The following is a 16,608-nucleotide window of genomic DNA, read 5'->3' as shown; positions in this document are numbered from 1 at the left end:
GAAGATATAGACAAACACACATAAGCTAAGCGAAAAGGAGACAGATAGAAAGTCAGAGACTTATGAAGACACAGAGGGGGAGGCTGAATGAAGCGCCTTTGGCATCAAAGAATGATTAGAGCTTGGCTAACATAATGTGATCTCTCACACACATAAGTTATGGCCTCAGTTTTTTTTTACATGCCACAGTACAAAAGCTGACATTACAGATAGCTACTCGGTAATCCAGTAATGCACTAGATAACTGATACACAGCTTCACTTCAATAACTGCCTCACTAATATATTTTGTTGCCCAATAAAAAAATTAACTTTATATGAAAAAGCTTGTGCAGCACATGCCACCATAGCTGAAAAATTCAAGCACTCAATTCAGTTTAAAACATATTTTCAAAACTGCTGTATTTTCAAGTGAATGCTTTTTTTTCCTTGCGCTGCTTTTCTCCCACCCACTTTGTTTCCATTTATGTTCCCCAGTTACTGGCTGTCTTACAGTCAAATCTAATTATTTTGCAGAACTGCAACTAACACTTCCCAGTTAATTGTTCAGCAACTTGGATTCCTTGCACAGTTATTCATGTTTCTCGTTATTTTTGCAAACAAAGTGCACTGGTACTTGTTTAATATTAAATTCAGAGACTGACTGAGTCATTCCCTCCCTGTTCCGCTGACGAAATGAATGCCCGTGTTATCACTGTAAAAAATAAGTACAACAAAAATGGATTTATGTGTTTCATAAAGAATAAAACATGAACTAAGAAACTAAAAATCAACAAATTTATATTTATATCCAAACAAGAAACAAACAAACAAACAAAAAAACACCTGATAAATTTAGAAGAGATTAAAAATAATGTCGTGCACAGGACTAAAACTGTTAACCAGCAGCTAAACCAGCCACTCTGCTTCAGTAACACCTGCAGCAAGAAAAGGCAATTTATGCACCAAACTGACCAGATGCCCCAGCAAAACTTCCCTCTATAGATTGCATCAACTGTAAAGTTAGAAAATCGTCAGCACAGTTAAAAGTCCACAAGGTTCTCCTGAAATTTGCAAGACTGCAACCGCAGCAGAATCCATTTCACCAGGCGATCAGTGTTTTTTTATAGACCGGCTGCACAGATTTTTGCATTGCATTTAATACATTGCGGTACTTTCACTGCTGTGAAGTGAAGTGAGTGCTCATTTGTTAGTTCACCCAAGTCACGTGCTGAACAGCACTACTCGCAGAATGCAATGATCTGCCGCCACGAAGCTTCATGTTGGAGGTGTTGCTGTTGCCTCTGAAATGAAAACTGCACCACTTATCTGATGGAAGATATTTGCTTATTCCCCTCATCTGGATGGGGAGGTGGGGTGGGGGGGGAGTTGGAAGTCAAATATGTAAAACAAATCATCGTGACTCTCTATGGGATTAATTGTCCTTCATCGAACTTTTATGAGTAAACACTCCTGTTCTTAATACACACTGTATTTATCCTGAGCTTCCTTTGAAGTTTTGAGTGTCAGCTTCCAGCCTGCTTACATAAATTTCCATCACATTCACTGAAGAGCAGCATTTGAGACCTATTCTCATCTAAAAGTCCTGTCAGCAGACAGAAACTGTCTTTAAAAGTGCTTCAAATCACCATTAATAAATACATGTATGTCAAAATATTATGTTAAAGACAACTTCATTTTCCTCAAGCCCTTCACCCCCTCACGCTGTCAACCTCTAATGTCGCCAAACTTTTTAAAACAAATTACTTATGATTACTATTTGAAATGGGAAAGAATGTCATAAATGGACGGATTTTGTTTATTATACTGAAAATCGTTATTGTTCTGTTGAAAGGACAACATGTACGGTGAACTGAATTGGCTAATAAACTGCTGGCTCGACAATCAGATAAACCTTTGCACATTTAAATGGAAACTTAACGGTTATACTGTGTCATTATTCGTGTTAAAACAATGAAAAGCTATGCAACCTGGTGACAAAATGGTTTAACAAAAAATACTTTTCTTCTGTTATTAGTGATGTTCTGTCTGTAATTTCATAAACTGAAAAGGAAAAACACTCAAAAGAGGCTTTGCTGTTTCTGCAGTCATCCATCTAAAAACTAATGCATTTCCTTACTTTGAACACTATCAGACAGAATTAAAGACCAAACACAGAGGCATGTTGAAACTAGGCCTAACAGGAAACACGAGGGACTGGAGACGGTCTGGCTCTGCTGAGAACATCAATGTTCAGCTATTTCTTCTTCTAAAGTCATTATTTGCAGTTATGTGAAGCTTAAAAGGTTTTTATACTGAAACTGCAGCAGAAACGTCATGATCTTGTTTGTTTACGACTCTAGTATATTTCATTTAAACTCGGTTGTTGGGTTTTTATAAAATTGTTGAGCTTCTCTTTGCTGAGTATGACCTACTGGCTTCTGGTCCTGTGATGATCAAAGTGTTTCAAAGTTGAACATTTATTTCTTGCTTGAACTTAAATCATGCTCAGCATGCTACAGAGTTTTCATTTGACTCTGACATTTTGTTGGTGAGTTTCAGAGAAGCTCAAATGCCTTTGCTGCACTTCGCTGTTTCATGAGTTCACAGGTATACAGACGGACGGCGACTCCTTTCTGCAGTTCTTGAGGTCTTTCAACCTTCCTCATCCGTTTTGTGTTGCTCTCCCACCCATTTGCCTCTTGCTTAACACATTAGGGCTTCCTTGTTCCTATAGCAACCCGTCCTCATCTCTCTATCAGGGTGTGTATACATAGCCAGTCTCCAGGGTATTCGTTCTCCAGCTCAGCAGAGATATTAGCAATTATGTGCTTGTTAGAATTGGGCAGGAGATAAGAAAGATGTGTTTTGTGTCTGATTACTTTTGCTCTGTGTTCCTGGGAGAGGCCTGGGAGTCCTCAGGGGGACAGTGCCACCTCCTCACCCCCCCTTTACTAATCTAGTCAGAGCCTTGGTGGAAATATTGCACTTTTGGCTGTATTGGATTATTCATGCATGAAGCATTGAATAAATGGGAATGTGGGAGAGCTCCTATGAGAGGTAATAGTTGTGAAGATTTGACACTCTCTGCCCTTTTAATGTCTCTTTCTGTTTTTGAACAAGCATTTATGTGCAAGGTTACCTCACTAGCTTTATTGTGTTATAATGAGAGAGATAGAAGTGTTGCTATAAATCAATACCTGGTATGAGAAAGCGGATTTTGAATTAGGATTTAAAAAAAAAAAAAAAAAGAGAAAACATTCAAGGCTAAAGACTCACTTTCAGTGCTTACACAAGCGCACATGTGCATTCACACATACATGCACATAAGCCATCTCATCTTGTGCTGTGTTGATGAGACAGGAGCATGAGGGCTGTATGTGCATCACTAATGTAATTCCATCTCACCAGATGGCTTGTTGTTTTTCTTTTTTTTTTTCCCCAATCTCCTCTCATTCTTCCTCCTCCTGCATTCTGAGCTTCATGCGCTTTTCTGCTCCATCATTCACGCTCTTTCACTTTTCACCATCTACATTTGTAGCTTCACCTCTGCCTTTTATTGCTCTGTGTTGTTCCCATCCTGCACCCATCGTTCACTTGCCCTCTCTTCCCCGTCATGTGATCTTGAGCAAGAACTCATTATCATCAATCAATGGCTGAACTTCTTACACAGCAACTCCGGTCGAGTATTCTGCATTGCTGATCTGTTCATTCAAACACACGGAAACACAAGCTGAGGCCCGTACTCAGTTGTTATCTCTGTGGCTGTTTGCTAAGTCAGATAGAGGATATGTCAGATGTTAGATTTACATGTTTCCTATGCGCTCATGGCTTCCCTCAAGCATGCAAGAAAAAGGTCATTTGATTGAGCAGATACAATGAGCTGCGAGTGATGTTAGGCTGATTATGATGCACTGCAGCACTGTGTCAAACATACCAGCAACTCGGCTGTATACTGTACATCCTCCCTGTCGCCTTCACCTGCTCTCCCTGTGAAATGCTGCCACGTCAGAACTTATCATTAGACAACCAGTCAGGACAGTCAGGAGAATTAACTGTAAGCTTGTTTTCTGTTGTCTCGGCTTGTCATCAAGAGCAGCCATTAGGGTTGTTGGCTCAAGGGCACAGTGAAGGAGGTTTTTGTTTAGGTCTGCAGTCATGCAGTCATACAGAGCACATCGGGGGGGGGATGGGAAATCAGGGTCTTTCACATTGGTTGTTTATCATTCAAAGTGTGAAAATCATAACTCCAAAAATCTTTCTATTTTTTTTTTAAGTGTCATCAAACTAACAAAAAGAAAAGAAAAAGCAGTGAAAACTGAGATTTTCCTGCTTTCTTTTTAATTAGCTCCAGAAGAAATGTCATGCTGTCATGTAACGTTTCTTTCTTCAGTTTACCCGCAGAGTTTTTACTGAGCTTCCACCAAAATAATGATTCATAAATCCTGATTTAGTCAAGAGTTTTCAGCTTCCAACAGCAAAGCAGCTCAAGTGTAAGACTGCTGTGAACTGATGCAGTTTGTACATCTTTTATTTAAAAAAAAAAAAAAAAAAGAAAGAAAAAAAAGCATTTTTCTCTAAATAATAAAACATTAGTCTCACTTAGTGGATTTCACTCATTTGTTTCATTTCTAACACAAAAAAATCCTTCAATGATGTCAAATTTAGAAGTACAAACCTTGTAAGTCTCTCTTTAGACCTTTTACTTGCTTCTTTGCACACTCGCCTGCTCACCTTTTATTGCTGCCTTAGAGATTTTCGGCTCATTCCATACACTGTGCACAACTCTTACTCACTCGATACACATTATTCTTGAAATTTGCATGCTGTAAAGCAAACCAGTCAACTAAAAAATATGTTTATGTTCCACTGATTTACTTTGTTAAATGTTAAACTGAGAGAAAAACACAGCTTGCCTGCATCAGAATGGCTTTCTGCAGTCGAGGAGGTGTCACATCCTCTTACTGTGCACGTATTTATAGTAAAGGAATAGTTCAACATTTTGGCAACTATGCTTCAGTATGCTTGCTCAGTATTAGATAAGCCTCTTCCCAGGATCACAAATTAATTTGTTCTATTGAATTTGGTAAATCCACATAAAAACAAAAGCATATTTATTTTATACGGATTAAGTGCAGGACAAATTCTTGGCAGGTGGCAGGCATTTCCTTGAGCCTTTTCATGCCAGTGAGGTTGAGACATTAGATGTTGGAATGTAAAAATATGGTTAAACAAACAGATTATCACATGAAACATGGTGTGACAGCAGTCCTGCAGCACCATGAACCAATCTGATTGATAATGTGATGTTTGATTGGTTATTTTTTGCCCCAAAAGCAGGAGAAAGCGGTAAAGAAATAGCATTAGTTCATTGCTGTGCACTTGTTTATAGGAGCAGAAGTACAAACAACATTTAATTGTACCAGGAGGAGAAGTGGAGCAAAGGGATAAAACCTGTTGATAAACTTGTTGATAACTTGATAAAACGAGCCCTTGCCATTTCCTTCTAGTAAGAAAACAGACATTGATCATGAAATTGTAGCAAAAGAGCTGAAATTTATGATAATATTGAACCTGTTGTAAACATTATAAAACCCTCATATCAAAGAGGTTGGAACACTGTGTAAACTGCAAGTGAAATATTAATGATTATATTTGGAAAAAAAAAAAAAAAACTCAACAAAAAGCATATCAGTACTTTAAAGTGAAACATTTTACCAGCTTTTTTTTAATATTAGCTTTTTAACATTAGCTCATCCTTAATATGATTGCAACTGCATCTCTGAAAAGATCCAAGTTGAGAGACATTGTGCTGAAGTTGCTTTGCAGTTTAGATGCAGAGGATTTTACCAGTTTGCTGAACCAGAGTCTGCCTGTCTCAGCTGCTCTTTTTACACCAAACACCAACTTGCTGCCAATTGATCTTATTAGTTGCAACCTGTTCTTCCAGTTTTAGTCCTTTTAGTGTCATTTACTTTATCACTCCCCCATTTTTGAGCCATGCTGGTGTGATCACATTCAAGATGAGCTCATATTTTCCATGAAAGTTTCACTTTCTATACTTATTTATTATGCTTGCTATTGTTAAAAAGTTGTTACTTCACTGATTTGCAAATAATTTCATTTGCTTCTTACTTACATACAGTGTCCCACCCTCTTTGGAGTTGGGCTTGTACTTTAGCTGCCAGAGTGGAAGTTATTAGTCTCGGGGAGGCTTCACATCTCCTGCACAGCATGTTTGCTTATTTGCATTTTTAGGAGACAACCGTTCTGTCTCCTAAAAAATGTGACAGCAACATATATCAAAGCCAGATTTACACACATGCATCAGCATATGCATCACCTGTGTACACGTGTGCACCTGTGCAGACAAACTCAGTGGCGTCTGTCATGGATGACAGGGAGGAAGAGAGTCAGTCACGGCTCTCCCTGAGGCCAGATATAAATATATGAGATGTATCTCAGAGTTCACTCTAAAATCTTCCCCTCTCTCCCTGTCACTCCACATGACTCATCCCATCTCGCTTTCTTCTTAGACACACCTTTACTTGGAAAAAACATATGCACACACACACAAGCACACATGCCTGCTGCTGAGTGGAGTTTCTGGGAAATTTGTTGTCTTCTTTCTTTTTTTTTTTTACATATTTTTTCCACTGTACCCAGAGATGCTGCTGCATGCCTAAGCCTTTTTTAAAATTATTTTTAACCCTTCTGTTTCTTTCCTCCCACCGCCTCTTTCCTTTCTCTTTTATTTCATCTAATATAAAAGGATAATTATGTCAGCGGCCCTGACTGCACAAAACCCTTAGGTGATAATGAAGATAAGACATGGTGGTTAGCATAATTCTGTTGACGTGTTAACTTAAGTGTGAGAAAGAGCATGATCGTGTGTAAACACACGCAGCCATATTTGCTTTTTAATGCCAAACAATTTGTCCTTGTGTCGAAGAGTGATCCGCGTTTTCCTTGCTTAAGCCATCTTACCTGGAAACACAAATATAAAATACACATCCGTGGGACTGGAGAATACAAGTAAAAGACGCCTCTCCTCCACTCTCACTTTCTCCATGTCTCTCTCGCATGGAGTGTGTGAGAATTAGCAAGGTTGTTTTTCAATGCAGCATAGTTTGAGGCTATTATAGAAGCAATACCACCCAGAGGAGGGGAGGCATTATGAATGTTGGAGCAGCTAAGAGCCGAGGAACAGATGAGTTCTCTTCTGGCTGTGTTTCTATCCGTGGTTCAGGCTTGTCCTGTGGGTATTCAGCCTCCATAAATATACATGCTGTGTAAGGCTATTTGGAGATTTGCCCTTACCCCCACCCCTGCACCTCCAAGACTAATGTTGCTTAATAAATTCTGTGGCTATATCACACATGCATTGTGTTTCTTTAAATTGAGACTGGGACTGAAACTGTTTACTGCTTGTTTTGCTTAAATTAATTGTTTAGTGAGTTCCTTCTGGGTCGCCCAATAGTCCCATGCAGACAGCAGATTCCTTCAGTTTATTTCTTTGTTTATCTTGTCTGATTGTTTTGTGATGAAGCACAAAATGGTTGGCATGTTGCTCATTTCTTCTCTCAACTCCTTGAGGGGGGGGGGGGGGGGGGGCAGCTGTAAACTTTTTTAAGGACATGTTTTTCATGTCTTTATGATGTCTTTTTTTCTTTGTATTTTATAACGGCATGAAGTTTTCTGAAACAATTCCATTGTAATAACAAAGAAAAAAAGTACTTATTAGGCATTCATATGAGCAGAGAAACTGACCACATTAACATTTTGGATCAACAACAACAGCAACATTTACACAGAGGGAAAAAACGCTGCAGTAATTTTCATTAAACATGCAAATGTTGGCTTAAATCTTCTGTATGCATGAGATAAAGGTGAGAGCGGACTTGTGTAAGAAAATGGATTCAGACGAAACTGCTCGAAAAGTTTTATTTGGCTGTTATTAAGTTTTGTGACTTTGCTTCAGACCAGGCAACCTAACATGCTTGTTTAAATTGCCAAAATTTCCAGCATCAACTCAGGGAGGCTTGGAAAGTCAGTTAAAGTCAAAGACTTTGGCTTTTTGAATGTGGTTTTACAGTCCTGTGATTACCTGCTTCACTGGCAGGAAATCCCACAGCACCCACTCCCTCTGCACCAAGGCCAGTCCTGTGAGCTGCCGTGGTCACAGAAAGGCATCAGGTCTTTGACCTCTCACTCTTCAAAGAGCTGTCACCGCTCAGACAGAGAGAGAGGCAATGAGCAGTGTCAAGGTCAGCTGAACAGTGGCTAATTAATAATGCATGCGCAGCCCGTTCCCACCAGGGCATCTATTACAGGTGGTCTGCGTGTGGTTTTTGACAGCATTGGCATGTTCTAATTTGTCAGAAGCACAGATTTTTGTTCTCCATCACTGTAAAAGTAATTGAGAATGAAAAATAAAATATTCAGTTAATGAAACCTGTTGATTAAACTCATCGACAGGTTAAGTCAAAAATGGATATTTTATTTGGACACGATGCCTCTAACAAATCAGATTTTAAATATTAAAACTTTCAAAAGGATCCTTACCGATTATTATTAATAATAATCATCTTAGCTTAACTAATCCCAATTTGGAAATTAGCCCTTCAGTTGACCCATGTTTAGATTCACCAAAGAGCCTATATGTTTCAGGCACATGGGGGGCAGTTTGGGGATTCAGGACATTTGTGTGTCCCACAGTCAAACATGAATCCTCCAGCCACAATCCTCCCCCTTATTACGCTTCCACGTTCCTATTGTTATTATTATTATTATTATTATTGTTGTTGTTGTTGTTGTTGTTGTTGTTGTTGTTGTTGTTATTATTATTATTATTATTATTATTATTATTATTATTATAGTAAAGCCAAACATAAATTATTGCAGACTTTCTAGTTTATTAAATGTTCAAGTTTTTCTCTTTTCATGACCAATTCATGAAATGTCATCAGACTAAATTCTTCAGCAGCTATTTCCGTGTCTTTGTACTTGAAATCAAAATTAAATTCACATTTCCACTTCAAATGATTACAATTTTTGACACCAGCATAAACCTCTTAAAGACTGTGTTGACTCATAGAAGTTCATACGCTGGCAGTCTGACCAGTCTTGAGTTTAGATTTCTCCATTTGTTTAAGGCTTGTAGCCAAAGTTTTTTCTTTTTTTTTCTTTTTTAGAGGAGGAACATCTGAAAGGTTGCCTGTGAAACTTTGTTTTTCATTTGTGACAACAGAGACAACAGAATCTTGTACCGTTTTTTATACATTATCGGCACATGAATATCACAGATAGTGGTTGAGGATATCGGCTTTGTACCCATTTGTGGGGACTTTGCAGTAATAAAAATACCACATTTACTTGAATATTTTATGGGAATAAGCTCTAATTTAGGCTTGATTGTGAGATATTTGTGAGAAATTTTGAAAGTAATGGATCAGGGCTTTAGCACCAACATATGTTCTGTAGTATTGGCACATCTCCTGTGCAAATAAGAATATCTTACTCTGCAACAGAGTCTTATGATGTGATATTGGTGGGATTATCCTTCAAATGGAAAATGATTGTTTGCATTTTTATTCAAGATTTGACTTGGTTGAAGAGTTAAAGGACAAACTCAGTTGTCAGATCAAACCAGCATTTAAATGAACCACAGTTTACCACCCACAACTGCAAAAGCCACTCAAAGGTAGCCACAGAGCACATGAACACCTCCTCATCTTAGCATATTTTGTCATGTTTCATTTGGTAGTTCTTAGCACCAAATACTTGATGACATCTGTAAACAAGTGACTCTCCCCCTCTTTCCACCTACTCTCTGCCTTTCTCTCTCACCCTCCAATCTCTGCAGGCTATGAACTGGAGAGGGTATAATTTATCATGAACATGACAAATTACTTTTGGTGGGGTTTGAGAAGTGGAAATGGTCGACTGTGTATGCACGTGTGTGTGTGTGTGTGTGAGAGAGAGAGAGAGACAGAGTGTGAAGTGGCACAGGGCCAATAAAATGAAATGCAGAATCTTGGCTTTGCAAGGTGGAAGGTGGGAATAAATTAGAATTGCTGTTTTGTTTTTGATGTGCTGTGTGCTAGAAACATACCTGGCCACACATTGCTTCCACACAACACAAATGGCACTTATACTGTACTGGCATTTACTGTACATGATTAGCATATTATGTGTTATGTGGATGATGAATACAGGCCTGGTCTCCTAACTTCCAATGTGTCAAGTGCCGACATTAATTCAGAGCTCCCCACTGCCTCATATACCCACACACAAGGTGTCTTTTAGCATATTTTTGACCGTGCCACACAGAGAGCTTTTCTGATTTGTTTAATTTGCTAAATCAAACCAGTTCAGTTATGTAGGCGGAAACAGTTTTGGTGCCTGAATCCAACAAGTCGGCAAAACATTAAACAAACATTTAAAAAACAGTTTGTCAGCCTGGATTAAAAAGGGATGCAGTTGAAGCGGCCAGGGTGAAACTAATCATCTTACCCCCCCCAGCACATTTTCTGTCTCTTCCTATCCAGAAGTTTTTGCTCATAAATAATGTAGCACTTATCAGTAAAATAATGTTGTTTTTGTTATATAATGGCAGCGGCATCCCTGCGTACATTTTAAATTTAGATCTCTACCATAGCCATGTTCTGCTGGCTCGGTCTGCCTGGTTAGAGTGCAAAGGATATGATGAGAGCCACTGATTTTTATTTACAGCACATAAACAGACAAAAGAAAACAAAAAGAGATCATGGGAACTATAAGGTGCTCAAAGTAGGTCCTCGAGGGCTGCTGTCCTGCATGTTTTCAGTGTATCCCTGTTCCAACACACCTGGCTTCCATTAAATGGATTCAACAGCAAATGAAGTGCTGCACAATGACTGATGAGGTGTGCTGGAACACGGATACATGGAAAACCTGCAGGGTTGTGGCCCCCGAGGATGGACCTGGGCAGTCCAGCAGTTAGATTCTGGTTTAACACAAGTTCCTCACTTGTGAGTCAATTTAAATAAAACACACCTAATAAATGAAAGGAATATATTATGAACCCTTTGCATGCTGCGGTGGGGATAAAATAAAAGAAAAAATGAAATGAAATGAAATGAAATGAAATTAAATTAAATTAAAAGACATGGCTGTCCATAGGGGACAAAGAAGGACTTATGAATAAAATATCTGTCCATTAGTTCTGTTTTGATCATGCTTATCTGTTTGAATTTGTGCCTTCTTGCTTTTCACACCTCATCATTTTATCATCCTTTTTCATCTATCACGTATTAAACTTCCCCCATCAGGTGTGTGTTTTGTTTTGCAGATGCCTCTTTTTCCATACGGGTGAGCTGAGCGCCATAAAAACCCGGAGTAAGTTAAAGACTGGCTTCCATTAGTGCCGAAGTAAGCAGTTCTGACCAACACATCATCGCTCCAGCCATAAAAGATGAAATTGAGTCTGTTCTGCTCCTTATAATAGTAAACTGCCTGACTTTACAAATATGAATAATTGTTTTACATCGTGATACCAAAGAAAGATTTCTCCTCAAAATAATGCAAACAGTGACATACCAAGCACTTAAATGTAGTAAAGACTATCAACAGACATCTGTCAAATAAACTAAAGTGCAGGCTTGAGGATTAAAATAAGTTCATGATGGAAAAGGTGCATGTATGTTTGTTTGTTTTTTTTAGTTCATTTGTAGCTGGTTTAATGCTGATTCTGTGCATAGCTGTATAATTTACAAAAAGCAGGCATTCTGTCATGAACAGTAAAGAAAACCTTAATACTTGTGGTTACTTTGCATTTCTGATGAATTATTGATGATGATAAGTTAGAATAATAACTTGTTAGAATATGTAAACTACATAGAGTATATGTATATAGTATATATAGGATGTACCTTCCCATAATGTCCAAGTCCACCTATTGCATAAGTAAAAAAGAGACAAAGTGCCTGAGAGGTCCTGGTAAAGCGCAGAGGAGGAGATCTCTGGACTGGTCTCAACATCAGTGATGCTTGAAGCTTTTTTTTCCAAACAGATGTGGTACAGGTCCAAAGAATGGTATGTGAAACGTGGTAATGTATGTCTTTTGTTACGACAATAAATGCAGCTGTGGAGTTTTCTCTTCAGTCAAGAGCACAACTCCAAGTCTCCATGTAAATACTGAGTGAGTTGTTTCCTAGACTAGCATAAGATCTGCTTCATTTTTACATGTTTAGCTGTAAATTAAATTAAATGGTATTTATAAAGAACTTTTATACAACAAGCCATCACACCCTCTTTTTTTTACAGAACAATTTGGGAAACAAACACATGCAATCACTTTCTCTCTCTGTCACATAAACACACATAAGTACACATAAAACCCAACTTTGTTATAAACAAACAGCACAATCTTCATCTTCATCTTCATCTTCGTGCCGCTTATCCGGGGTCGGGTCGCGGGGGCAGCAGCCTAAGCAGGGAAGCCCAGACTTCCCTCTCCCCAGCCACATTTGCCAACTCTGCGGGGGGGATCCCGATGCGTTCCCAGGCTAGCTGAGAGATATAATCCCTCCAGCGTGTCCTGGGTCTTCCCCGGGGTCTCCTCCCAGAGGGACGTGCCTGGAACACCTCACCAGGGAGGCGTCCAGGAGGCATCCTGACCAGATGCCCGAGCCACCTCAACTGGTTCCTCTCGATGCGGAGGAGCAGCGGCTCTACTCTGAGCCCCTCCCAGATGACCGAGCTCCTCACCCTATCTCTAAGGGTGAGCCCGGCCACCCTGCGGAGGAAACCCATTTCAGCCGCCTGTATACAAGATCTCGTTCTTTCGGTCACGACCCACAGCTCATGACCATAGGTGAGGGTAGGAACGTAGATCGACTGGTAAATCGAGAGCTTTGCCTTCTGGCTCAGCTCCTTCTTCACCACGACAGACCGGCGCAGAGTCCGCATTACTGCAGACGCCGCACCGATCCGTCTGTCGATCTCGCGCTCCATCCTTCCCTCACTTGTGAACAAGACCCCGAGATATTCAAACTCCTCCACTTGAGGCAGGACCTGACCCCCGACCTGGAGAGGGCAATCCACCCTATTCCGGCTGAGGACCATGGTCTCAGATTTGGAGGTGCTGATTCTCATCCCAGCCGCTTCACACTCGGCCGCGAATCGCTCAAGCGAGAGCTGGAGATCACGACCAGATGAAGCCAACAGGACCACGTCATCCGCAAAAAGCAGGGACCCAATCCTGAGGCCACCAAATCGGATCCCCTCAACACCTCGGCTGCGCCTAGAAATTCTGTCCATATAAGTTATGAACAGAATTGGTGATAAACGGCAGCCTTGGCGGAGTCCAACCCTCACCGGAAACGAATCCGACTTACTACTGGCAATACGGACCAAGCTCTGACACCTGTCGTACAGGGACCGGACAGCTCGTACAAGGGGGTACGAGCTGTCCGGTACCCCATACTCCCGGAGTACCCCCCACAGAAGCCCCAAGGGGACACGGTCCCTTCTCCAGGTCCACAAAGCACATGTAGACTGGTTGGGCAAACTCCCATGCCCCCTCCAGGACCCCAGAGAGGGTATAGAGCTGGTCCACTGTTCCGCGACCAGGACGAAAATCACACTGCTCCTCCTCAATCCGGGATTCGACTATCCGGCGGACCCTCCTCTCCAGGACCCCTGAAAAGACCTTACCAGGGAGGCTGAGGAGTGTGATTCCCCTGTAATTGGAACACACCCTCCGGTCCCCCTTCTTAAAAAGGGGGACCCCAGGGTTTACCCCAGTGGATGAAAGGGTAGTTTCCCTCTGCCTCCAGGTGGGGGGACGGGTCCTGACTGTTGTCTGTGCTTATGCGCCGAACGGCAGTACAGAGTACCCACCCTTTCTGAGGTGGTCCTTAAGTTCCCGGAGTTCCTTAAGGCTCTGGATGCTGTGGGGCTGTCCTGGCTGACACGCCTCTGCAGCATTGCGTGGACATCGGGGGCAGTACCGCTGGACTGGCAGACTGGGGTGGTGGCCCCCCTTTTTAAGAAGGGGGACCGGAGGGTGTGTTCCAACAGCACAATCTGTTTATAAAAATCACAACATAAACTCGTCCATGTCTTGGCACCGATGAACTAAGGGATGAAATGATGTTGTAGGCATCCTTATGGATTCATCCACAGAGAGAATACCACCCACGACCAGAGGTCATCGCCACGGAAACCACCAAGATCAGAGCAGACAAGAAGCTATAAAATATACATGAAAAATTCACACAGAGCATGCATTTGGGTAAAATAAGTTGAAAAAAAAAAAACTGTTCAAAAAAGGTAAATAAATAGTAATTAACTGAATAGATATTTCAGTAAGAATAAATTAGTTTAAAAATGAATAAGTGAACACAATAAAATTTGTGAAAAGTTGAGCTAAAAGCATACAAATGTCAACAGTCTTTACAGCCCTCAGAGAGCCTGTTCTACAGACGCGGCCCGTAACGGGGAAACAAGGCCTCACCATACGTTTTAGTGCAAACTTTGGGAGGCCAGTGCCAGAAGACCTCAGGGTTCACAAAGGCTCATAATTTAAAAGCAGCTTCAAGATTATTAAGCTGTTTTTTAACCACCAAAAAATCCTCCTGAACACAGCAATTTTTAAACGGGGCAGCTAATGTGTGCCAACCCTCTGGTCCTTGTCAGAACACGTGTAGCTGAATCCTGGACTAGCTGTAAACTACAAATACTCTTTTCATGAGGACTACAGAACACAGCATCGCAGTAATCTATTCTACTGGAGATGAAAGCAGGCATCAGCACCTTCAGAATGACGTGAGAGAGAAATGGGCGGACTGTGGTGATGTTTATAGGATGATAAAATCCTGTTTTTGCTACGTCTCTAATGTGTCGAATTAAATTCAACTCAGAAAAGAACATCCAGATTTGTGTAAAGATATAATACAGAAACATTTGTTAAATCAAGAATCAAATAGAAATAGACAAAATAGACTACTTTCTACTTAATTATCTTTGTTTCCTTTTCAATGAACCACGTATCTTTGTTTTGAAACCCTCATCATACTGCAGAGATCACAAAAACTGCATTACTATTGTTTCCTTTTCCTAAAAAAAATACAGTTCAGAGTAGTTTCTCTTTAAATGTTTATTATGATAATACAGATACTGAAATTCCAGGGTGAAATTCAATTATTTCCTGAACTTTAAACATGATTTCAAGGTATATTAAAGAAGTAAGGTACAGCAGGCATTAAGTGTCATGTCCACATAGATTTGCATGCTACATAATTCTTAGACAACCTTTTTCTCATACTTGTAAAAAAATTGTTAAACTTCATCTCCCTTTTTTTTAACATTCCTAATATGCTTTTATTGCAATGTGAAAAAAAATCATAAATGTAACCACTATGTTTAAGTTTTAGTAACTTAAAAGTTTCCTCATTTTGCAAGGCTGTTTATCACACCATGCATTATGTCTTAATTGCATAATTGAGTTCAGTTATGAATAAAATATCAGCCAGTTTCATACTGTAAAAAGAATCAAGCAGACCAGTATGTGTACTGGGTGTGTAAACACTGCAGGCACTAAAGAGGAAGGCAGGAGAGCAGATTAAACTGGAGCATGAACACACCCATACAGCAACAAACACCCCCTTGCTACAAATAAATTGCACTCATACACAGGTACAAAAAGGTAGAAGAAACATATGGAGCCAAAATCCATCAGCACCAGTCACTTTATCACACAGCAAGAAAAAGAAGGAAAAAATCCTGCAGAAGAAGAGAGAGGATGAGGATGAGGAGGAGGAGGAGGAGGAGGAGGGGGAGGAGGATCGATATTCCAATACTCCCCTGTCTGCTCCACTGGCCCCCAACGTTATCCCACATCATTGCAGCAGACAGAGAGAAGACAAATGACTCCCATGTCAGTACCATGGAAGTGGCAGAGGGGAGGATGGCAGAGATGCTGTACTGATGTAGTTTGGGGCTGATGGGACACACGATGTACTGCTCGGCCTCACGTCTGCACTGGCAGAAACAAAGTCCTGACAGCGCGCAAGTGCCACAAAATTCAAAGTGACAGGAAAGGGCCTGAGTCTGCTGGAATAATTGTGAGGAAGATTGCCTGTAAGTTGCAACAACAGTACAAGCACACAGCCCAGAAACAATGAAGCAAATAGACAAACAGAATATACGGCATCTTCTTCATGAACTATGTACCAACATGATTGCAAAAACTGCTCGGAGCGCCAGGAGTCCTCAAGGGGAGAGCATATATGCATGTACACAAACTCAGACACACGTACACAATCAGCTTTCTCCCCTGCGGTAGGTAGAGTGGTAGATAGTGAAGGTGTGGTAGGCTGGGGGCCTGTTTGTGATATGTGACAGCTCAGAGTGACAGCCAGGTTGGGAAGAAAAGGTGCAGAAACGAGCCAAGATGGATGAATGGGAGAGCGTTCACTTTGTACCACAAAGAGTCCTTTGTTGTTTTTGATCTGCTCTGACTTCAAAGTGCAAAAGTCTGTTTTTATTCCCGACAGAACTCCCTCTGTTGCTTTATCACACATCTCATTTGTGGGGCTCCAGACAAACTGTCAGCAGTACAGAGTTGAGGGCCCTGCTAGACCAA

The sequence above is a fragment of the Telmatherina bonti genome, assembly GCF_933228915.1.
Source record: "Telmatherina bonti genome assembly, chromosome: 22".
Classification (NCBI taxonomy): domain Eukaryota; kingdom Metazoa; phylum Chordata; class Actinopteri; order Atheriniformes; family Telmatherinidae; genus Telmatherina; species Telmatherina bonti.
This window is presented reverse-complemented; position numbering follows the sequence as displayed.